This window comes from Artemia sp. Qi Xiang Cuo, chromosome 15 (assembly GCF_049724085.1).
Source record: "Artemia sp. Qi Xiang Cuo chromosome 15, ASM4972408v1, whole genome shotgun sequence".
Classification (NCBI taxonomy): domain Eukaryota; kingdom Metazoa; phylum Arthropoda; class Branchiopoda; order Anostraca; family Artemiidae; genus Artemia; species Artemia sp. Qi Xiang Cuo.
The window spans coordinates 27,991,912-28,016,840 of record NC_142808.1 but is presented as its reverse complement, the minus strand read 5'-3'; the positions used below and the strand labels follow the sequence as shown (position 1 = coordinate 28,016,840).

At 37.9% G+C, this 24,929-nt stretch overlaps 1 protein-coding gene across 2 annotated transcripts in view; it reads right to left on the bottom strand.

Moving 5' to 3' along the window:
* Positions 1–24,929, bottom strand: part of LOC148943513 (mid1-interacting protein 1-B-like) — a 101,648-nt gene that overhangs the window by 15,333 nt on the left and 61,386 nt on the right. The window contains exon 1 of one of the 2 annotated variants that reach the window (XM_089101453.1): positions 23,039–23,107. The exons of the other annotated variant lie outside the window; for it this stretch is intronic. The gene's annotated coding sequence lies outside the window, so the exon portion shown is untranslated. Of the gene's footprint in view, positions 1–23,038; positions 23,108–24,929 lie in introns of those variants that run through there. 2 annotated transcript variants of the gene reach the window in all.

Below are 24,929 nucleotides of genomic sequence, written 5' to 3'. Positions count from 1 at the left end.
TGCTGAATGTAAGAGCAGAGAAATACTGTTTCATAGCAACAGAGACAAATGACGGGTGACAGAATGCATTGCACTTTTATTATTTGGGCTATATATTTGCACATTAGAGGGGGTAGGTTACTTCCTCCATCCTAATGTGCAAATTTATAGCTCAAGTTATATTGTTATATAAACTAAAGTATAATGTTATCATCATATTTTGGTACATTTCATCATGATTAAACCAACTTCACTTCTTGAGTGTGTTTGGTATAATACATAAGTACCAAATTTTTCTAATGCATTAGCATAACAAACCATTTTCAAACTTCGTTTGGAAAAAAAAGTAGAGACAAAAGGAAAAGAGTTATCCCCACATGTCTAGGCTCTGCAATGTCGACAGTCGCCTTTTTAAAGGTTAGTCACTAAGTGAAAAGGTTGCAAAATATAGCACGATAGAGCCATCTGTCCTTCTACTTCATTTATTTCACTCATGTTCCACGTGGGATGTAAAAGTCACTCTGTTCCATAACTTTAGGCTAGTACTTAAAATTCTATAGATATTGGAAAATACCCTAGTCAGTTTATCTGAGCTAGTCCTGTAAATATATTTGGCGTAATCTGCAAAGCAATATTTTTGCTCGTTTTGGGTTTCAACTTCGTTCTTCACTTCTGTAAGAAAAACTTTGTTTACAAAAAAATATTTTTTGCTTGTTTTTTTTTTAATATACAAAACAAACCTTAAAGAAATATCTGTGTCCGTCCAAGACGATGAAACTAAGGAGGTCGACATGAGTTTTAGTTAAAATAGTGCAGTAATTATAGGTTTTACTTCTTACTCTCCTTAAACTTTCCCACAGATATGTGCAACTTTGTCACGGATACAAAAAGTTCGGAGGGTATGTTGTCATCATTATCTTTGAGTATTGACACTTAAAAAATTCCGTTATTTCTTTAAAACGAAAATAAACAGCACGTTTTCATTAGGTAGGTTTTATGAAGCGTGATATTAGTTTTCACTTAGTAAGGGGTTCGGGGAAGGAATATACAAGAGGGGGATGCGCTTGCTCCATCCATATTTTGGAAGCATGTTTGACAAACCCCCCCCCCGTAATTTCCTGTGTATGCAACACAGGAACAGGTCAGATCGTGGAGCTCAGTTTCACACTTTTGAGGAGGATAGAAATGAACTCCTTCAGATACTAATTTCATAAATTAAGTCCTTTGGGTACGGTCCTCAGGGACTAGAGTCCCCAAAATATAATGATTGTAACGAGTCTTTCACGAATTTAGTATTTTAATAAACACCTTTCTCAAGCATAAATGCAAGAGCTGGTTTCAAAGGGAGGGGGAGGAATTTGGATTTTTTTTAAATAGCCAAGTTTAACTGAAAATATAAGAAATTATAAAAAAAAATACGAGGATTTAGGGAGGCCACCGGCCCGAAGACTTCACATGCGTGAATACATACCTCTTTCTCTTGAAAACATACTACTGTTTACCCTAGCTTTCCTAGGGGCTAAGGTGAATCTCCCTGTAAGGACCCTTCGAGCGACATACATACAAACTTAAGAGTATCAACCTCCCTCCCTCCACTCATCAAGATAAGGTGTAGATCAGAGGCAACGCTGTAGCGTTGCCTATAGTAAAGGCCATACGGCTCCAATGTTTTATTATTTATTATTATTATTAATTTTTTTTTCTAGAGGCACTTCATATGGAAGGGGTCGTCATAGAAACTTCAAAGGGGGCTCATTCGATTGAAAATCGAGAGTTCTAGTACCCTTTTTAATAGTCGAAAGTGATTGGAGGGCAACTAGCCCACCCCACGCCCATCATTCCCCAAACACATCAAATAAAAATTTCAAGATAGCCATTTTGTTCAGCGTAGTTGATTTCCAGAAAAAAAATATGTTTTCGAGGAGGACACTCCCCCACAACCCTCAAGGCAAGGGTTTTAAGTTATGCCCTGGGGGTATATAAGGTTTTTATAGAAGGCGTTGTCGTAGAAACTTCAAAACAGGCTCATTCGATTGGAAATTCAAAGGGCTAGTGCCCTTTTTAATAGTCGAAAGTGATTGGAGGGCAACTAACCCCCCCCCCACGCCCATCATTTCCCCAAAAAACATCCAATCAAAATTTTGAGATAGCCATTTTGTTCAGCGTAGTTGATTTCCAGACAGAAAATATGTTTTTGAGGAGGACACAACCCCACAACCCTCAGGGCAAGGGTTTTAAGTTATGCCCTAGGGGCATATAGCCTAAGGTTTTTATAGAAGGCGTTGTCGTAGAAACTTCAAAAAAGCTCATTCGATTGGAAATTCAAACGGCTAATGCCCCTTTTAATAGTCTAAAGCGATTGGAGGGCAACTAGCCCCCCTCCCACGCCCATCATTCCCCCAAACACATCCAAACAAAATTTTGAGATAGCTATTTTGTTCAGCGTAGTTGATTTCCAAATAGAAAATGTGTTTTTGAGGAGGACACACCCTCACAACCCTAAAGGCAAGGGTTTTAAGTTATACCCTAGGGGCATATAACGTTTTTATAGAGGGCGTTGTCGTAGAAACTTCAAAAAAGGCTCATTCGTTTGGAAATTCAAAGGGCTAGTGCGCTTTTTAATAGTCGAAAGTGATTTGAGGGCAACTAACCCCTCTTCCACGCCCACCATTTCCCCAAACACATCCAATCAAAATTTTGATATAGCCATTTTGTTCAACGTAGATAAAAGTTATGGAAATTATGTGTTTGAGCAGGACACTCCCCCGACAATCTTTAGGGGCAAGGATTTTATGTTTGCCTTGTGGGGCATATTTGGTTGTTATGGAAGAAACGTTCGTATAAACTTCAGAGAGGACTCATGTGATGGGAAATTGAAAGTTCTAGTTCACTTTTTAAGGCTCAAAAGATATTGGAGGGTAACCAGCTTCCCCTCCCCCCCAAAAAAACCCTTTTTTCCCAAATACATCCAATAAAAACTTTAAGATAGCTATTTTGTTAAAAATAGTTCAAAGATCATATAACAAAAATTCTTATGTTGACACAACCCACCAGGGCCCGGGCGCAGGCGTTGTAAGTTATGCCCTGGGGCATATATCGGTCTTATGGAAGGGATGCTCGTATTAACTTCAAAGAGGGATCATCTGATTGGAAATTGAAAGTTCTAGTTCACTTTCAAGAGTCAAAAGAGATTGGAGGGCACCTAGCCCCCCCCCTTCACGCCCTTTTTTCCTCCAAAAGATACCATAAGAACTTATGGGATGGTTCTAGTTCACATTTCAAGAGTCAAAAGAGATTGGAGGGCACCTAGCCCCTCCTCCACGCCCTTTTTTACTCAAACCCATCCCATAAGAACTTTGATATAGATTTTTTTTAAAATAGTTCAAAGACCTCACCCTCCCCGCTGTCCGACAGTCTACACTAAAGATTTCTTTTTCATGCCAACTACGCTGCCCCCACCCCAAAGACTTCAATAAGGTAAAGTTTTGTATAGGAAGAAAGTTAAAAGTTTCAAGAAATTTCGAAAGGACGTTAAGACACATCACGATAAACTAATAAGAACTAGATAAAGAATTTTCTATCCAATTACTCCCAGAAATTCTCTCAAACTGAAAATGGTAAAATACTTAAAATTGCAGCCATACTTAAAATAAGGTTAAAATACATACTTTGGGATAAATGCTAAATTATTGTGGCATAAAAACTACTGTCTTTTGAAGCTATTTTTTCGATCCATTCATTGTTGCGTGAAAAAATCACGTTTGATTTATCAGAGACATATAAGGTTTCAATGCTTTATTATTATTGATTAAAAAAGAACTTGCATAAGAATAAGTTTTCTAAGAAAAGTAAAGAGCCATATTGAACTCAGGACCAACAGAAATTAATTCCTATTATATTTAAAACTCAAAAAGACCAGAAATTACTGTTAAATAATAAACGAAACCAAGAACGAACATAAATTAAAATTAACTATCTTACAAACATAAAGATAGCCCGTGTAAACATAAATGAATGAATAAATCTTATATAGCTTCAATATTTTTTTTTTATTATTTTCCCCACACAGGGGCTTTATATGCAAGGGTTAAAAATGCTATTTTGTTAAGAACATTTGAAATGTTAAATAGCACAACTCTGATGATGAAAAAACAACACAGGGCCCGGGAACAGGAAGGGATTCTTGTATAAACTTCAGAGAGGGCTCATTTAATTGGAAATTGGAAGTTCTAGTTAGGCTTTTAAGAGTCAAAAGTGATCAAAGGGCAATTAACCCCCCCCCACGCCCTTTTTCCACAAAATACATCAGAGAAAAATTTTGAGGTGGCCTTTTTGTTAAAAAAAAGTTCAAAGGTCAGATAACGAAAACTCCAGGGTCGACACATGTTGTACAAACTTAATATTTATAATATAATTCGTTTTATAACTAATTAATCATTATTTATAATAATTATATATACTAATTAATCATAAGTTATACCCGGGGGGCATATATATCTGTTTTGGAAGGAATTCTCGTATAAACTTCAGAGGGCACATTTGATTGGAAATTGGAAGTTCTAGTTTAGTTTTTAAGAGTCAAAAGTGATCGAGTACTTAATTTTGAAAATAAACATTAAAATTATAGTAACATCTTGAACTGATGAGCTTTCAGCAATTAATATCATTATGCTTCAAATATTAAATTTAATTTATCAGCTCTTTTTAAAGTTGTTAAAGACGAAGGTTGTCTCACTAGGAACAAGTGTTTGGATACTGCCTCCTTTCCTAACTGTAAATAAAAACGAAAAGCCTACTGCGTCATTGGCGCTTAACTGAAAACGAACTATACTACAAATATTTTCTTTTCCAGTTCTTCCATTATTGAAAACAAAAATACAATTACAGTGAGCTAATTCTTGAACTGATGGACCTTTCAATAATTAATATCTTTATTCATCAAATATTAAATTTGATGTTGTTTATACTTTCCAAGACTGTTCAAGACACATATAGTTTTCAGTAAAGCGCCAATGACGCAGTAAGTTTTAGACTTTTACAGTGAGAGAAGGAGGTCATACCCAAACTCTTGTTTGTAGTGATTTTTGTTCGTTTCAAGCTTGATTTGAATATTCAATTTAAGTTTCACTCGTTTTAAGATTTATTTGTTCATTTACATCAATATCTATTGTATGTTTGTTTGCATTGATTGTTTATTTCATTTCTGTTCGTTTTAAGTTTCATTTATGCTTCAATTGCAAAATATTTTTTTTCGTATTAAGCTTGATTTTCATAATCAATTTAACCATTACTCGCTTTAAGATCTATTTATTCATTTATATTATTATTTGTTGTATGTTTTCGCTATGATCGTTTAATTACTTTCTATTCATAATGTGTTTCATTCATTCTTTAATAGTAATTTAAGGTCGTTTTGAGTTTGAATTTTAAAAGGTATTTGTATCTGTTGAGCTTAAGTTTGAAATGGCCTTTACTTTTCTTCTAAAAACTTATTTTTTGGAAAGTTTTTTTAAATTAATATTGGGAAAACACAGTACCGCCGTTGCTTAAGTGCAAATAGGAACAAAAAAGTGATATCTTAGAGCTTCTATAACTAGATACACTTGAATTCTGATAAATACTTCGCTGGTTACTATGAAAGAAAGAAGAAAAACACGAAAAGCGGGTCTTTTATCATTCTAGTAAAGGAAGTGAAAATCTTGTTGCCTGATAAAGATTTAGAGCGTGTTCCCGGTCCGACGAAAAGTTAATAATATTTAATAGAAATTTAATATTTCGTTCCAGGTTAGAGCGAGTTAACAGTTGGAACGATAGAAAATTAAATCTGTATTAAATTTTGTATTAAATTTTTGTGAATACGGTTAACTAGTGTGTTTACTAAATCAAATTCTGTATATTCATCATCCAAGTGGGAAAAATAGAGGCAAATGACCAATCTAATAGTAATTAATGAGTATTAAGGGATCAAAACTCATGTTTTTCATATTTTACTCATAGCTCATTAAAATTACTCGTGTTTTAATAATAATTATAATGCGTATTGAGGCATTAGTTAACAAACTGTTCCAGGTTGGCAGTTAATTCGTATTGAATTTGCAGTAAATACGAATTAAATTGCAATTTCCACCTGGAACACACTCTTAGTCATAGTGTCAGAATGTATGATAACTTGCGGTTCGATACGTTTCATTGTTGCTATCTAGACAATTTTTTTAGCCAACACAAGTAGTATAAGTCGGACAAAACTTTAAAGTATTTTTAGTAGAAAAACCAGGGTGGGGACAATGGCGATAATTCACAAAAAATTAGGGAAGGAAATTCAATTTTCAATATCAAGATGGCGAATTAGTCGTTTTCAAAATTTCTTCAGTGAAAATACCCCCAATAAAGACATTTTCGATGAAAATATCCCAAAAAATGTGTTATTTTTAATGTGGGAGGAACTAAGGCCCCCAGTCCCCTAATTAACGACACTGGGTCTGGGTGTAGAAGGAACGGAAAAGATAAAGCTGGGTAGTTAAAGACAACGATAAAATCAACGTTAAGGTTTATAGATTCGACCAACTTTGCTCTTTAATGAATTGGAAGGTATGTTCTGCAGCAGCAACGCAGAATTTAATTAAAAGCCTAGACCGGTTTTACGTTTTTAGATCTTACGTTTTTTGATCTTACGATCTTACCTTTTTTTTGGGATAGTGCTCATTTAACGATTCTTTGAAATTCTTCCAGAGATATAAACTTGCAATATTAAGCTAGTGAGCTTCTCTTCCCGTGGGAAAACCCAGTAAAGCTGGTAATTAAGGACGTCGTTTACATGTAAAACAAGTATATTCCCCGTAATCTATATAACTTATTGACTTGTTATTGATACAAAGTCTCCTTCAATCATTCATTTACAGTGCATCTATATTCTATTCGTCGTTCCCTCCACTGGGCTCAAACACTCATAATGTTTATTTTTTTTCAATAAGTCTAGATACTAGACCCCAGTTAAATGGTACATGTAAAATCCCACTCGGGAAACTCAACCCAGTAGAATTGTATCGAAACAAAATTCCAACAAGCCAAAATGAATCAGCTAAAACTCAGTCAACGCGAAATTAGATCATTTTGTCTTGTTAAACCAACCCATGGCAAAATATTCCGCAAAATACCACCTGGTAAAACTCAATCCATGCACTAACCAGCCTAGCAGTTTTAAGCCATTGCCGGTCGAAAGCCATTGGGCTTATCGAGACATTTGAGGTTCGGTGGTAAGATTGGCTCCAGAAAGGTTTGTCCGCAGTTGCTGGCTTAATAAACAGTCACTATCGATCCGTGTACAAGTCAGCCTAGCAGTTTTAAGCCCTTGAAGGTCACAAGCCATTGGGCTTATCGAGACATTTGAGGTTCGGTGGTAAGATTGGCTCCAGAAAGGTTTGTCCGCAGTTGCTGGCTTAATAAACAGTCACTATCGATCCGTGTACAAGTCAGCCTAGCAGTTTTAAGCCCTTGAAGGTCACAAGCCATTGGGCTTATCGAGACATTTGAGGTTCGGTCGTATGATCGGCTCCAGAAAGGTTTGTCCGCAGTTGCTGGCTTAATAAACAGTCAGTATCCACCCATGTACTATTCAGCCTAGCAGTTTTAAGCCCTTGCAGGTCACAAGCCGTTGGGCTTATCGAGACATTTGAGGTTCGGTCGTATGATCGGCCCCAGAAAGGTTTGTCCGCAGTTGCTGGCTTAATAAACAGTCACTATCGATCCGTGTACTAGTCAGCCTATCAGTTTTAAGCCCTTGAAGGTCATAAGCCATTGGGCTTATCGAGACATTTGAGGTTCGGTCGTATGATCGGCTCCAGAAAGGTTTGTCCGCAGTTGCTGGCTTAATAAACAGTCAATATCGATCCGTGTACTAGTCAGCCTAGCAGTTTTCAGCCCTTGCAGGTCACAAGCCATTAGGCTTGTCGAGACATTTGAAGTTCGGTTGTATGATCGGCTCCAGAAAGGTTTGTCCGCAGTTGCTGGCCTAATAAACAGTCACTATCGATCCGTGTACTAGTCAGCCTAGCAGTTTTAAGCCCTTGCAGGTCACAAGCCATTGGGCTTATCGAGACATTTGAGGTTCGGTCGTATGATCGGCTCCAGAAAGGTATGTCCACAATTGCCGGCTTGATAACCAGTCACTATCGATTGCAGCTTATCCGATATCAGAGGCAAAGCAATAGCATTGCCTATAGTAAAGAGCCATAAGGCTTCAATGTTTTATTATTACTATTTTTTTAGAGGCACTTCATAGGGAAGGGGTGGTCGTATAAACTTCGGACGGGGACCATTCAATTGGAAGTCTGAAGTTCTAGTGCCCTTTTTAAGAGTCAAAGGTGATCGAAGGGCAACTAGTCCCCTACGCACTCTTTTCACAAACATATCACAGAAAAAAAAATGCAAATAGGACTTTAGTACTAAAATTTCTCTATAGGGTGTACATTGCAAATAGTTTTATCCAGTCTACTGAATAGTAATAATAAATAAATAATTTGAATACGTAAAGATAACAACAAGTAATCCTTCTTTTAATATACAACTTTGAGTGGTTCCAGAACCATATGCCTACACTTCTCCAGCCCCTAGGTAGCAAAGGGTTGGGGCATGGGCGTAGGCAGGATTAGGCAGCATATTGTCTAGGGGGGGGGGGCAGTCGATAGTGTGATGGAGTTTTATAAAAAGCTTTTTCCAAACCAACTGCTTTTTCAGCCATATCTAATGTAAATTTTAATTGTAAATTGTAATTGTAAATGTGTAATTGTAAATTTTCTCGGGTACAGTGTACTCGGCTTCACTATTGTCACATATCCCACTTAAATAAACTGGTAAATATGATCGTTGATTAACGAACAAGCTCCGTGTTATAAATTATCTGTTAGTCAGTGTGTTGATTAATATCCAAGCAGTTTACATTCGACAAAGCATAAACAGAGGAAGTTACTGCAAGTCAGTCGCTGCCCTTTGAAGAAGTAATCCCTTCTGAAGGATTTCCAAGGTTTTTACGGATTTTTTTTCTATAAAAAAATAAGAAGTTTTACGGGAATGACTGAAAATCTAGGTTTCAAGACTCGAGGATTCACCTATCTATATGACGAATATGAACATGTCAACTTTTTAAAATGCAAATAAAGCTATCTCAAATAAAGCAGATGCTCTGATATCCCAGTCTTTGTGATTTTTTTTTTTTTTAACAACGCATTTGCTTTATTTCAAAAACCGAAAATCTTTGTTTTTCTAAGTTAGATTGTTCATTCATTTGACTGACGATTCCAGATTTGTGATTTTTGAATTCGTATTAACCATAATCAAACAGTTCGTGGTAACGAACTGTAAGTAAGGAGCGACCCGGCTCAATAGTAACTAAAATTCTAAAAAACGGAATTTTTACACCAATAGATATATCAAAAGAATCGGCTTTTTATGCTGATTTCAAATATATAAGTAAGTTTAGTCCCACCCATCAAAGGTTACGAGCCTGAGAAAATTTTCCTGATTTTCGAAAAAGGAATAAAACAGCCCCTAAAAGTCAAATGATCTCAATGAAAATCACACCATCAGATTCAGCGTATCAGAGAATCCTACTGTATAGGTGTCAAGTTATTATCTGCAAAAATGTGGAATTTTGTATTTTTTTGCAAGAAGAAGGATCATGGATGCGTGTTTTTTTTTGCTTTCCCCAGGGGTGATCATCAACCCAGCGGTCCTAGAATGTCGGGAGAGGACTCATTCAAACGGAAATTGAAAGTTCTACTGTCCTTTTTAATTGACCAAAAATTGGAGGGCAACTAGGCCCCCTCCCTCGCCCCTTTTTCCCAAAATTGTCCGATCAAAATTATGAGATAGCCATTTTTTTCATCATAGTTGAAAGGCCCAATAACTATGCCTTTGGGTACAACATACCCCCCCGCCAAAGCCCCAGGGGAAAGGTCTTTAAGTTATAAAATGCCCATTGTTTGCGCATAGTATTTGTTATTGGGATGTAGACATACATTTTCTGGTGGGGGGGACTCTGCTGGGGGGTTTTCCACGGGAGAATTTTCCATGGGGAGGGATTTTCCAGGGAGTGAACTTGTCAGGGAAAATTAAACACTGGTGCAATTTACCGGAATTCTTATACAAAATTCTTTTTATGTCTTTCTTTCTCTTTCCCGTCTCAATTTTACACACAGAGTAGTTAAGAGTAATTGTCCGGGGTAAATTTTCACCGGGATCGAATTGTCTAGAGGATATTTCCGTGGGGAGGGGGTTTCTCCGTGGACCTGGGGCAGATTTCCTGGCATTATTTAAAAAACGATGAGAAATCGAATTAAAAAAAAGTTTTTTCTACTGAAAGTAAGGAGCAACATTAAAACTTAAAACGAACAGAAATTATTGCGTATATAAAGGGGGTTGTCCCATCCTCAACACCTCGCTCTTTACGCTTAAGTTTGAATTTTGTCCCAGTTCTTTAATAATGACTTCTGAAACACAAGGACCGTTTAATTAGAACAATAAGACGCTTTTTGTAAAATATTGAAAAACTTTAGCGCAAAGAGCGAGGTATTGAGGAGGGGACAACCCCCTTCATATACACAATCGCTTATTTTTGTTTTCACTTTTAATGTTGCTATGTACTTTTAGCTGAAAAAACTTGTTTTTTTTTATTTAATAATAAAAAAGAACGCATTATTTTTGTTGGAGATTTTCCTATTTCGTTTAACGAATAGTACGAGTAGTAGACAGGACTAAAAATTATTTGAAATAAGTACGCTATAGGTAGTAGGGAAAACAGAGAGAATCGGTAATTGCTTGAATACTTGATGTTTTTTTTTAAACATACACAGGGAGAGTCTTGGGGACCCTGTCATTCCTAATGTTTAAATTTTTGAACGATTTGTCTGTATTCTTTTTTACATATTTTCCGTGTAATTCATCTCTATTGTTCTTTTTCTAAATTGCACTACTCTTTCCCCCTCCCCCAAAAAATAGCAAACTGCGTACATGACTGTGGTGTGCAATACTGATTGAGAGTGAGAGGATGGAACTCGCAGCTGCCTTTCTGCTTTTCTTTTGAAACACACAAATGCATCTAAGCACAGAGGAGGGACCTGAGACTGATCCAAAAGACCACCCTCCTGGAGAAACTGAAACAGAATTTGAAAAAAATGAGCACGGCAACACTGTGCGTATTGCAACGATATTAATTATGTTCTAAAAACCATTTACTATCATTTGTGAAGATTTAAAGTAAATTAGTTTAAACTGAGTACCAATGAATGAGAAGAGAAAACAGGAATTGACGGACACTGTTTAATTCAGAAATTTAGTACCCTATGTTCCGCCACCGTCAATAAAATAACCGTTTATAGGCCAATTCACCAAGATTATAAAATAGACAGTAATAAAAATCAAAAAGGACATTTGTTACTAGTTTTAATTTCCATGTTTCGGTCTCCAGGTGGAAAAATATTCATAATTTTCCAGTTTTAGCACGTTTGCTTCGATGGAGAGGAAGTCTATAATTTGTTCTTGAGATTGTACGAAGTTTTGAGTCAACAAAGTTTTTTGACGCTAAAACAACAGAAATCTTCAAAGTGTAGTTGACAGGATTGGATTCTGAGATCATAAAAACTTCAGAAAAATTTGCGTCTTCAAATTTCTAAATCATACTTTCCTCACGAAAAATTATCACACTTGCTTCGTCAAAGATTATGGGCGGCGATAGGTCACTTCTGGTAAACCATAGACACAGATATAGAGCCAGAGCGGGATTCGGCTACACAAAGTCGTGTGTATCTAAGCAAATAGTATATAGCCCCTTGGATGCGTCATGCAGTAATATTTTTTGTCAAAATATTTACAAAGCTTGTTGCTGACTACTTTTTATTGAAATCTGATAAAAATTAATGGATGGCTATCTAATAGTAATCAACCATAAATACTGAACAAACAAGAAAATGATAACATTCAACCGTTTGTCTTCGTTAACTATCAAATTAATTCACGATGGAAATGGCCGTGAAACAAACTTTGAAAGAGCAACAGTATTTACTGACGCTGAGGATGTGTTCCCTGCTGGTCCTGAGGATGATCAATCCTTATCTTGTTAGAGTATGCATTTCCTTGGGCTTATAAGGCTTTGTCAGGCGAACTCAGTTTCATCATAATTCTATACAATCCCTCCATAAGACTTTCCCAATAATACCTCCATAAAAATAGTACACAAGACTTATTGTCTTGTGGTTGCCTGGTTGCCCGCTTCTTGCAGGGTCTTCCAAAACTAAGATTCGGGTTAAATTTTTTTTATACACTAATAACTAACAGAGGCCGAGTCCGGCCGAGAAAAGCACTCATAGAGCATAGGGTAGAATAAATAACATGATTAAACAAACAAATATAACACACAAGAATTCTAGTGCAAGCTGGAGCACCACCAGAGACCAATTGCAGCCTTTAAATAAAAGGTTCGTATGGCAAAAGGGCACAATAAAAGGGCAATTTTTAAATAAAATGGCACCAATGACTGTTTTCTACAAGTACATTTATAGACTGCTTCTGAGAAGCTTTCTGTAAGCATTCTGTCGATTGTCAAGACAAAAAGAAACGAACTCGTAAATGTACCGCTTGCTGGAATTACCTGAAGAAAAGATTGCCTTGAAAAAAGTATGTAAAAGCATCTTTATTCGGCGCTACACATTCATTTGGAACCATCTCTCTGAAAAGGGTTTCCATCACAGGTTTTCCTTCAAGCAAAGATTCAACAGAAACACTGGTGAAAATGGGCAAAGGACTAAAGGACACCCTACACGGTCAATCATTTTGATCAAAAGGTTCCGTCAATCAATTGATTAAAGCATTATTGACCATTTAGGAACCTGTTTGACGCTTGAGTCAAGCGTTGACGGTGATATAGAAAGTTTGAATGACTCAATCGGTTCCTAGACGGTCAATCATTCTTTAATCTATTGATTGACGGGAACTTTTGATCAAAACGATTGACCGTCTCTTCCTCGTTTTCTTCCTTTCTTCGCAATATTATGTTTTATCAGGATTAGCCAGTGTGGTCTCCGAAATTATTTAAGGTCTGAAAACCAAAACTGAGAATACTAACTTGCTTGGTTAATAATAAAATTAGATTAAAGAATCATTTAATTAGTAACTATTAATTTAATTTAAATTCAGGGGTGGTGGCTTCTCTTTTCATTTTATTTATTTTTTATTTGGTTATTTTGAATTTATTGGGAGTTTTGTTTTTTTGTTACTATACGAAAAATTTAAGAGCAACCTTTTTATTCCAGTATCTGGAGGCAGTAGTATTTATTTATTGTTGAGTGTATAAACCCACACACGAATTATTCTCACCGTGGGTCATTAATTTGATAATTTTATGAAAACATTTTTTATTGATCAATAAAGAATTTGAACTTAAACTAGGAATACACATGCTGGCTTCGCTTTTCCTTCCACTCGGAGAATAAGTGGCGTCAAATGAGGGAGGGGGCAGAGAGACATTTAACCTCCCCCAATATTTTTGTCCCCCCCCTAGATTTTCAAAAATGTATTTCTTGGCATTTTCATTGAAAATAGCTTTTTTGTATTTTCATAAAAAAACAGGGATGTCCTCTAGATTTTGAGAAATACATTTTTAACCTTCCCCCCTTACATTTCAGTGAATTGGCGCCACTGCTAAGAATGTGCCACACGTTTCATACTTTTATGTTTGTAAGGTTACTCTACCATAGGTGTATTTTGAGGGGACAAGAGGGGCAGTTGCCCCCCCCCCCAATAACTTGGAAAATATTATAGTTTTTTTTTTAAGGAAACCTAAAAAGGATAATTGGTGACAAACTTGTTTATGTGTTGCTATTTTCATTTTTTTTTCAAAAAATAAAATTAGACTAGGTTACGGTACATTTCAAATTAACTTTCCATTAAACTGGCGTTGATGCTGCAAAAATTAGATAATACTAATTTTATTTGAAGTTTGTTAGGGTGATGTACTTAGTAGTACTTGAATCAAGACACAACCTGAGGAGCTTTCCCTGGCGCTAGTAGGCTACATGGCAGACGGTCAAAGGGACAGCAATTTCAAGAAAGGAGGGGTCTCATTGGCAGCCTTATTCTCAAATTCTCTTTGATTGACCTCCATTCGTCCATATTTTACTCGCCAACCCATAGCCACGATGCTGAATGAATTTAAAAGCTCTAAACAGAATAGTTATTTATCTGTCTTCGAGGCGTCCTACATCGTAACCTTTGAGGGGGGATACACCTTTTCCATTTTGTTAGCTAGTCTTAACTTGAGGACTAGGTTAAACTTCACTAGTGCGTTGTCGGACCGGTTTTTGGAGTCAGCACCTCCAAAAGGCTCTACAATTCATGATAGAGTTTCTCCAATGCCCACATATTGGGATATAGTCGACTTTGTGGTGCCCTCCATCTCTGGATCTTCATGTAATCTTTTGCAACGCTTTGTGCTTTAGCAGGGTATTGGCTATGACTAGGCTGTGCAGTTGAGCAAACTTCACGAGTTTTCACCCTTGCTTGCATCTATCACTGAATCCAAATGTACCTACAGCTCGTTCACTGTCTGCTTCACTGTTACCAACGTAGGCATAGGCGTTGAAATTGCCTACAATGATCATAAGGGCACACCTCGGTATAGATCTAACTAACTCCGTTAATTTAAAAAAAATCGTCTATTACGAATTCTTCAGAGATTCTCGTGGAAGCATATTTGACAATAACAGTTATATTAGATAAGTGGATCTTAAATCAGGCCATACCTACCGCGAGGAGATAGTTTGCCATTCAGGAGGCTGATTGCACGTCCTATCCTATACCGACTTGAACCGAACCATATTCTGGAATTAAGAAAGTGAAAGAGGCCGTGTCCATTAGGAGTAGGGGGATGTGAGAGAGATGGGAAATGGTACCTTTGTGAAGAAAATTTTATTCAAAAAGTCTGCCTTAATTACATTCATTGCGCCATCTGTCAGGTAGTATACATGTGTTTTCCTGAAGACATCATAAAATATTTTGTTTAGAGATTTTAGGTAAGAAGTTTTTACAACCTAGCTTCTGAACAGTTTGTTGTATGATAATGAGTGTGTTTTTGTCAGAAGCTGTGTTCTTTTGGCTCCAGAACACTGTCCAATGATTGATTTACGTTGCCATCTACAACTACTACTACTAACAATTCATCGCTGCACCAAGCCGCCTGAGGCCAACACAGCTATGCACGCTTCTCCTCCATTCCAATCTATTCAAAGCCTCCCTCTTTACACCCTCCCAGGAAATTCCGATTTCCTGTAAATCTATTATGACGTCCTCCCACCCCAACCGCGGACGACTTACTTTCCGTTTAGCCCTTGACGGTTGGCCGAAAAGGACAATCTTTGGCAATCTGTCATCCTTCATACGCAGAACGTGCCCTAGCCATTTTAACCTTTTTCTCATTATAACCCTAGAAAGCGGGATTAAACCACACTTTTCGTATAGCCTCCTGTTTGAAATACGGTCAGTAAGCCGGGTATCCAGAACAATCACGTAGGCAATTTCTCTAGAAAACATCTAGCAAGTCTTCATCCGCTTTTCGGAGCCCCTATGCTTCAGAGCCATATTTAACCATTGTCATCACTGTAGCTTCCAATATTCTAATCTTGCTTTGCAGTTTTATCTTCCTATTCTTCCAAACTTTTTAACTGTGAAAAAAACACCCTGAGTTTGACTAATAATACTACCAAAGTAAGTGAAGCTGTCCACCTGATCGATCTTTTCGTTACTAACGTCACCTTTTCATCTTCACTTATTCCCAGCCTTAGTGACTTAGTCTTCTTAACATTTATTTTCAAACCTATTCTAGCACTTTGAAATCGCAAAACCTCTAAAAGTTCATTCATTTTGCTCAAACTTTCATCTAGGATGCTTAAATCATCAGCATAATTTTAAGTCCAGGAGAGTTTTTTGCCCATTTTTGATTCTGTGGTCTCCCATTGCCTTTCCTGTGCTTCTTAAGACGGAGTTCATCAATATGAACCGCATAAAGGAGAATAGAAAATAACCCTGCTTATCTGCTGATTTAATACGAATCCAGCTACTAACCTCATTTCCTACCTTAACTGCAGCAGTGTTATTCTCGTACATAACACTAATCACTTTAATGTATTTGTCTGGTATACCATAAAACCTATGCTAAAGCTCTTCTATCAACGAAATCGAAACGTTGCCATCTAGTGATATAAAATTTAAACTTTGTGAAAAGTTTCCTGCTTAGGTAATCTGGGACATATGGTCCTGGACACCCTGGTGCACTTTTTATCAATTGTGGCCCAGATTACCCTCATATCTACATCATGCAACTCCAGCCAAAGGTCTAGGTGATATACATCAGAATATAATTCCAGTAGCATCTGTAGTTGCCTTTGCTTTTCCTTTTCCCTAGCATTCTCAATTTCGTCAGAATGCCTAAGAAGAGGAAGGTCGATCCATCTCTCTTTGCCTGGGATGAAGAAAACACGAAGGCTCCTGTAAATGCCCACTTGAAAGATGGTATGCCACACAGATCCGCAGCTACACTGTAAAATATTAAGAAGTTAACACGTTGTTGGTACACAAGTCATTTGCTGCATCATTGGAGGAAGAAAAAATGGCGTTTTGCTTCTCACTTAGCTATGATATAAATAAATTATTCACTTCTGAAATAAAAGAATCCTTCGAGTCTTATCTTCTGCTATCACTGCAAATGAACTATAGACTTACGAAAAAAAAACGGAAAAAGAAACTAGCCTGGGAATGTGCCAAAGCAAGCCAAGTGAAATCCCCCAAATCATGGGATCATAATGAAGCAGCAGCAGAAGACTGGTAAAAGGGGTTCAAGATGAGACACATTAAAATTTTCCTGCGCAGACCAGAAAGCAGTAGCCTTCATCGCAATCTTGGTTTCAGCCCTGATGCACTTGCCACATTCTATAAACAGCTGGAACAGCTATACTCAAATTATCATTTCCCAGCTGACCAAACTTACAACATGGATGAAACAGGCTTATCGTATGTTCAACAGAAATACCCGAAGGTTCGGAGCCCTAATGGGGACAAGCAGCTAGGAGCAACTACGTCACAGGAAAGAAGGAAACTAGTCACAATGGTCGGAACTCTCAATGCGATGTGGAGCTTTATTCCCGTGTACCTTCTCTTTGGAAGGACTGGCTTCGTGGAAAGGCTCTTGGATGGTGCTCCGCCAGGAACAAAGGCTGTTACGAGTGAAAAACAAGAAATGCATGGATTATGACAGGACTATCTCTTGGCTACTTTTGCCCCTTCAAAAGGTATGTGCCATACTCCACTAAGGAACCAGCTCTTCTGCTCATGGATAACCGTGATAGTCACATGAGCTATGACTTAATTTCTGCTGCAAAGGAGATGGGTTTGCAAATTCTTGCATTCCCTCCACACGCATCAATTAAGCTACAGACCCTTGATGTAACCATCTATTCACCATTAAAAAGTTATTTTTACCAAGCTATTGAAAACTTGCTTAGAAAGCATCCTGGAAGACCAGTCACAGAATACAAGATCTCTGAACTTCTTGGGGTTGCCTTCCCAAAAGGTTTCTTGCCATTGAGCATTATGAATGGCTTTTCTAAACTGGGAATTCATCCCTTCAATCCAGATGTGGAAGAGGCTGTAAGAGAACCTCCTGAGGAGATAAAGCATGGTGATTTTGTACTTGTTGTATATGCTACCAAGAAAAGTTCAGAGTATTATTCCGGCAAGGTCTTGGAGGTTCAAATGGAAGGATATAATGTGAACTTTCTGAAACGAAAGCTCCCTACTTGCAAGATCATATTTCAAGAGACAAAGGACGAGGGCTTCATGAAAGACAAGCGAAATTGCCTTATGCCTACCCAAAACCTAATCTAAGTGGTGGCAAAGAACTTGAAGCAAAAGCACTGAACTTTCACAGCATGCTTTTGAGTGAATAATGTTGCAAGCTTCTGTTTTATATGTTTATCGTAATAGGAGTATATTGTAGGTGCTTATGATGTTATAACAGGCCTGATTGATCAGGGCTTACCTGTGGATGTCTTGTTGCTTGACCTTACAAAAGCATTTGACAAAGTTCCACATCCACACTTGAACAAAAAAACTTATCTAATGTGGAATTAATGGAGACCTTGTGGGCTAGATCTCAGCTTTCCCTACAGATAGAACACAGAGAGTGAGGCTTTCTGCTAATGGAGGGGAATTGATCCTCTCTGAGCGATGAAGATTCGCCAGTGGTACCCCGCATGGTAGTGTCTTAGGACCCTTCCTGCTCAATATCTATATAAATGATATTTTTCAATTAACTAAAAATCAGCTAACTCTCTATGATGACGACTCAAAATTGTTTTGTGCAGTGAATCATGAGTCACTAGAAGCAGATCTCGACGATATTCACAACTGGGAAGCAACATGGCACATGAGCTTCAATACTGACAAATGTAGTTCTATTCATTTTGGCAACTCCAACCCAGGGTTCAAATATACTATGGTAAATCCAGCTGTAAATAAGATTCAAGAGCTGCAAAGTGTGGATGAAGAAAGGGATCTTGGAATCATAGTTGACAACCAGTGTAAATTCCATTTAAACTGCAAGAAGACTCATGCAAACTATGTGTCTCATGCAAACTATGTCCTAGCACTCTTAAAGAAAACTATATCCAATAGGTCTCTCTGTATTTTTGTGAGGCTGTACAAGACCCTTGTCAGACCAATAATTGATTTGGAATGTTTATAGTATCACCAGAATACTGGGGTGATATTCAGCTTCTGGGAGGAGTACAAAGGAGAGCCACAAAGGCAGTATCTAAGATGAGAGACAAGCCTTACGATGAATGTTTAAAGGAGCTTAAATTATCTACACTGGTTTACCAATGATGAAGAGCTGATGTGCTCGTGACACATAAGTTTATTTCATAAGACCCCCCCCCCAATTCATTTGCTAATTTCCCAAAATATTGGCACTGACAGGGGGGGGGGGACTTTCAAAGAAGCTGTTCAAACCATCTGTCAAAATTCGACACCGACAACCAGGGGCGGATCCAGGATTTTTGTTCGGGGAGGGGCGGGGGGGTACTAATTTTCGACTCGGTTTTCGACTAATTTTACTAATTTTCGACTCTGTCAAAAATTTCGGGGGGGGGGGGGGGGGTTCAAACCGGGTAACCCCCCCCCGGGATACGGCCTTGCCGACAACAGTTTTTCTCCTGCCTCGTAGTAAACCACTGGAATAGTCTGTCAAATAAAACAGTCTCAGCACCCAATAATGAAGTGTTCAAGAAGTCCTTGGATGTTGAATGGACTGGTGTTTTCTGGAAGTACAATTCGGATGCATTGGATGTTTAATCATTCACATCATCAAGTATGGAGCATGTAACAGATTATGATGGATCTTAATTTGCTCCGAAGTGCAAATTAAGGTAATTTAATAAATTATATTTGGTAAAAAGAGTTCTGTGTCCCAGAGTAGCTTCCAGATTGTCCCAGAGTACCCAGGGGTCTGGGTACTCTGGGACAAAAGAAGGGGGTTATGAAAATTGTTGATACCGAAACAGCTGATCAAGGGAATAACCTGCAAAAAAAATCTGTGAAAAAGCCCAATTAGTTCCATTTAAGCAAGTAGCAAAATCATGTAATTTGACGAAAGCCTTCTCCAGATATCTGCCATAAACTTGAACATGTCCCAGGGTCAAGGCCGTATCCAGAGGGGGGGGGGGTTTACCCGGTTTGAACCCCCCCCACTCGAAATTTTTGACCGAGTCGAAAATAAGTCGAAAATTAGTAAAACCTAGGTAATAATCAGTAAAATTAGTCGAAAACTGATTCAAAAATTAGTAACCCCCCCCCCGAAAAAAAATCCTGGATCCGCCCTTGCCCAGGGTACCCACATCTTCCCTAAAGTCCATGTTATATTGTAGTGTTCGGATTCTCCAGCAATAGAAGTTCGTATCGCCAAACACTTCATTGAGCCAACATTCCAGCACCCCACACTCATGGATTTTCTTTATTTAATTTAATGGAGGACCGGCTCGCTGACTTTTTACCGGGGTCACCGGAGCCTCTGGCGCATCGCTTGCTGGGATACCGTTGATTTCAGATTTCAATTAATATTGTCCGCTTTTTCCATTAATTCAAGGGAATAGGTTTAACCGCCTGATCTCCAATCCCGAACGGCAGTCCTTCCGCATGTTAACCGGAATCTGTCACAGGATAGGTCGACAGAACGGTTGCGATCCTTCTGCCACGGTGAGACCAGGCAGCTATGGATTTCTCGGTAAGGGGCTAGGGACCAAGGTATCCCCGTGACTCGTGCATGCCATGCACTCTGGGCGCCAAGAATCCGCCAGTAAGCCTCAGACATCAACCCAACGGACGGGAGCGGAATCAGGACAGCCAACTTAATATAATAACCTTGTTTGATGTGCGGGTATTGTTTATTATGTATTGTGCAATCTATTTTTTTAATTAACCGTGTAGCGTATTTGCTAAATAATAACTTTTATTCGTTACCACTTGAAGGAAACTATACTTTCAATAACCTAGGCAGGCCAGACCAACTTTACTTTTTTATTCTTTGGTGCTGGGTATCCATTATAAAATCATTTCCGAAAATAAATTTTCAGACAGCTTAAAAACACGTTTAGGATTGCATTTCCAACAATTTTCCAGGGCAAATCCCCCCGAATACTCAATTTTTCCTTAAGAACATCTCAAACTTCCTTGACGTGGACCCCCTCTTGCCCCCCTCCTCCCTATTGAAATCCTGAAATTACGCCCATGTATACGATTAGATTGACTTTGAAATGATTTCATACTGGGTAGACAGAACAAAAAAAAACATAAGTGGATGATCTACAGTCTAGGCCAAATATTTGCCGGGGAAGGTGTTTTGGTCCTACTTAAACTCCTTCCTTACTTGTAATGTTTGAAAGAAATTCTAGGTTAGGGTAAAATTCTAATTTAGATTTTCCCTACGATGGAAAACTGGGTCAATATATACCAAATCATATTATTGAGTTAGGACTAAAGTGAATACACCATTTGATGCCTTTTTTTATGCTGATTACGAATATAATAAGCATTTCTATTGGTGATAAATTTCAGCCCCCCCCCCCCTATATATGCCAATTCAGGGTTAGGTATAGCCTATATAGGGTCGTAATCAGCATAAAAAAAGGCATCGAATGGTGTATTCACTTTATTTGAAACTCAATAATATGATTTGGTATATATTGACCAACAGCTGACATAGGTGAGTGAAACTCATGAATGCATCCAGAGCATTAATGATCTCCTGGAAAGGCTTTTTGAAGCCCAGACCTCCGCTACTTGTCCCTCTAAAGGGCATTGACCTTTTAGGATATTTTATAACATTTGTCTTATGAAAGTGAAATCTCGCAAAATAGATCTTCCACTCAAATGGGGCACAAGATAAGTGTTTGAGGCTTCAACCTATGCTCAATCCCAATTTATAAGGTTTTAAAGATCTATAAACTCTGTTTCTTAAATTTGTGAAGACACCACTGAAATGGCCTAAACTTCCAATAAAGTAACAGAAATTGCATGTTCAAAAACTAATGTCAATGAAAAGGAGATTGAAAACTCAGAATTAGCCAAAGGTAAAACGTTTTTCGTCAAAATTTAGATATGTTAGGCTATATCCAGAGAAACCTATCATGTATGTAATCTTCTAAGCCAACTAGAAAAGAAGACATATGCTAGCAGCTTGGCAATATCTTCACGGGGGATATTTTATTTCAGGTCCTGGAGACTTTCCTGAAAGTTTCACTTACCTAACTCAACTACTTTCCATGATAGGAAGAAGCTCTTAAGCCAGAATGTTACAAACTCTAGATTGATTTGGGTCTTCACTTTTCACTTCCAGTAAAAAGATAAATTTGGCTCATAATCCTGTTCAAATGCTAGGCTATGAATAGGGGTGTAATTTATTATTGGGCAAGGGGACGGCAACTGCCCCGTCCAGACCCAGTTTGTCCCCCCCCCCAGCTGAAATTTATTTTCTTTAAAAATCTTGTCAAAACTAAGATAAGTCTACATAATTTAAGCCTCCAGAGAAATGGGTCAATTTCCTTTAGTATACCTTTGCCTTATGGTAGCCAACTATATGGATCATCTTTACTTTATTTGGGAAAATTGGCTCCACCTTTACTCCCCCCTCAGGATTTTGACAAAATCACGATCACACCACTGACTATGAATAGGCTATCTGACCAAGATCCGTAGTATAAGACAATCAGATTCCAGGCAACACTAGAAGAAATAGAAATATTTAGGCTAAGACCAGGGGTGGATCCACGACTGTTTTAGGGGGGGGGGGCAAAATAGGTTGATACGATAAACTTTCGCTAGGAGCAAGTTTAATTAACGCAATCTTGCTTTAATTAAGTAAATTACACTACTTTGGACTATGTTAGGGGGAGAGGGCCCCCCCCATGGATCCACCACTGGCTAAGACATGTCTATCTATAGGCCAACCTGTCTTCACAAAACCTTTGAAAGATTAGTGTATTATATTAGTAGGGAAGAAGAGCTTAAAATCATCGGTAAATTTTTACTGTGCCTATTATTGAGTTGCAAATAGCCTAAAGTGAATATACCACTGGATGCCTTTTTTTATGCTCTTTACAAATATAATAGGCCTAATCATTTTTGTTGGAAATGAATTTTAGCCCCCACCCCTATCTATACCAATTCAGGGTAGCCTATATATTTGCACATTAGGGGATGGGGGTAAATTTTATTTCTGATTTAAATGAGAGGTAAGTTTAAACTTTCTGCCACCCACCCCCACCCCCCTAATGGGCAAATATATACCTAGAATTGTATCCTCAATCTAAATATAGCCTAACATGCACTTGCATCCCAAATGAACTTTACTCCCATATTAGCCATGTGATGGATGTCTGGCCACCAACATAGCATTATATACATATTAGCCTAGATTGTATCAAATACTTCTCAAATACTGGGATTAATCCATTAATTAACAAACCTAAGTTAGTCACCAATTTGTAGGTGAACTGGACTTTAAACCGAATGAATAACATTCTCCTATTCAAATTATCGATCTTCAAACATCGGACGATTTTTCCTCCTCTTTCATTGGCTAGAAAACGTGACGTCACAATTGAGGAGCATCAACTTTAAAAAGCCGGTTTTTTTTATATCACTGGCAATCTATAGGGTCTGAGTTAGTAAATTAACATAATACTATACTTCATTGATGCGCTTGGGTTTCCCCCGTTTTGTGAGTTTCGGCTATGGTGGTTCAAAAGCAGTTAAGTCACAAAACGGTACTTGTCAATTAGCCGGAACCCACGTGATAATGCGAAGAAGTCAAGTTTGGTTGATGCTAATGAAATAAAACAAAATATGATGAAAATAAAATAGTTTAGAAACAAATTTGGGCTATATATTTGCGCATTAAGGGTGTGGGGGTAGAGCATAGCATATATTAAATACGTAACCTAACCTAGGTACCTTTTTACCCTAAACCCTAAAAAACAAAAATTTAAATATTGTAAACGCAATGACAAACCACGGTTTGCGATCCAAAGAAACCCGTTTGACTAGTTTCTTAAGCATCTTCCGCATACAATATATCGCTTGGGTTCCGGCTAATTGACAATTACCCACAAAACTTGCGAAAAATTTCAAAGATTGCGAAAAAAAATATACAAGTTCTTGTGTTTCTGTCAGTAATTTTCAGTTTGTAGACAGGAAGAGTGTGGCCTAGGACCTCCTGATGTGGAACAATCAGTTGATGTAAAAATGATAGAGGCATGGGCCATCTTCAGCCTTACAAAGCATAAAAGCAAACGTAAAGCCTGGTGTTATCAGGGATAAATCGCTTCAGCCTAAGACCAGGCACACATGTAGGGTGGGTGTCTTCAGTTCTCTTGCCCTCCCCCTTATATTTTTCTAATAGATTTTTGGGTCTTAATATATGCTCACCTATATTTAAGCTTTGTTTGAATCTATTCTCCAATGAATTTTTGGGCATCCTCATTAATAAATTCCTTTGTATGAGTCTCACTAAGGACCTGATTCGTTCTTCTGAGAAAATAAAAAAAAAACACCTTCATATCCAAAGTTAGCAAAAAAAAACAAATGAATGTGGATTGACAGTTTATCTTATATAAGCTACTGATGTTCACACCTGAAAGTCTTAATAATTTTGAATTTACAAAAGTTATAAAAAGTCAACAAGATTAAAATGTATTTTGTTTTCAATATAGCCTACATTTATCAGTATACATACACTATCAGTATCAGGGGCGGATCCAGAATTTTTTAGGGGGAGGGGGGGGGCAAAATAGGTTGAGCCGATAAAAAAATTTAGGGGGCGCAAAATAGGTTGATCTGATAAAAAAAACTTGGGGGGCGCAAAATAGGTTGATCCTAAAAACTTGTGGTAGGAGCAAGCTTAATTAACGCAAACTTGAGTTAATTAATTAAATTACCCAACTTTCGATTACGCTCGGGGGGCGCGCGCCCCCCGCGCACCCCCCCCCCCCCCTCTGGATCCGCGACTGATCAGCATACATAAGAGCATATCTGCATTTGGCAGACTTCCCATTCTTTTTCTGGAAAGACGTCTAGCTGGGAAATAGATAAAAAAATTTCACATCTTCATTTAATTTATTTTAAAATTAAAGGCATCGTCCCTGGAGACCCTCCACTCGGTTTTGCCACTGTGCGTTTTTTAATTTGTTGTATAGATTGGCGGCACAAGGTACTTAAAACTACCCGGTACTTAGGTGTAATAGCGACCCCACTCATGGGCGTAGGGAGGGGGAGGCAGGGGGCAGCTACCCCCCCCCCCTAGACCTTCAGATTTACATTAGATATGGCTGAAAAAGCAGACGGTTGGAAAAGCAGTT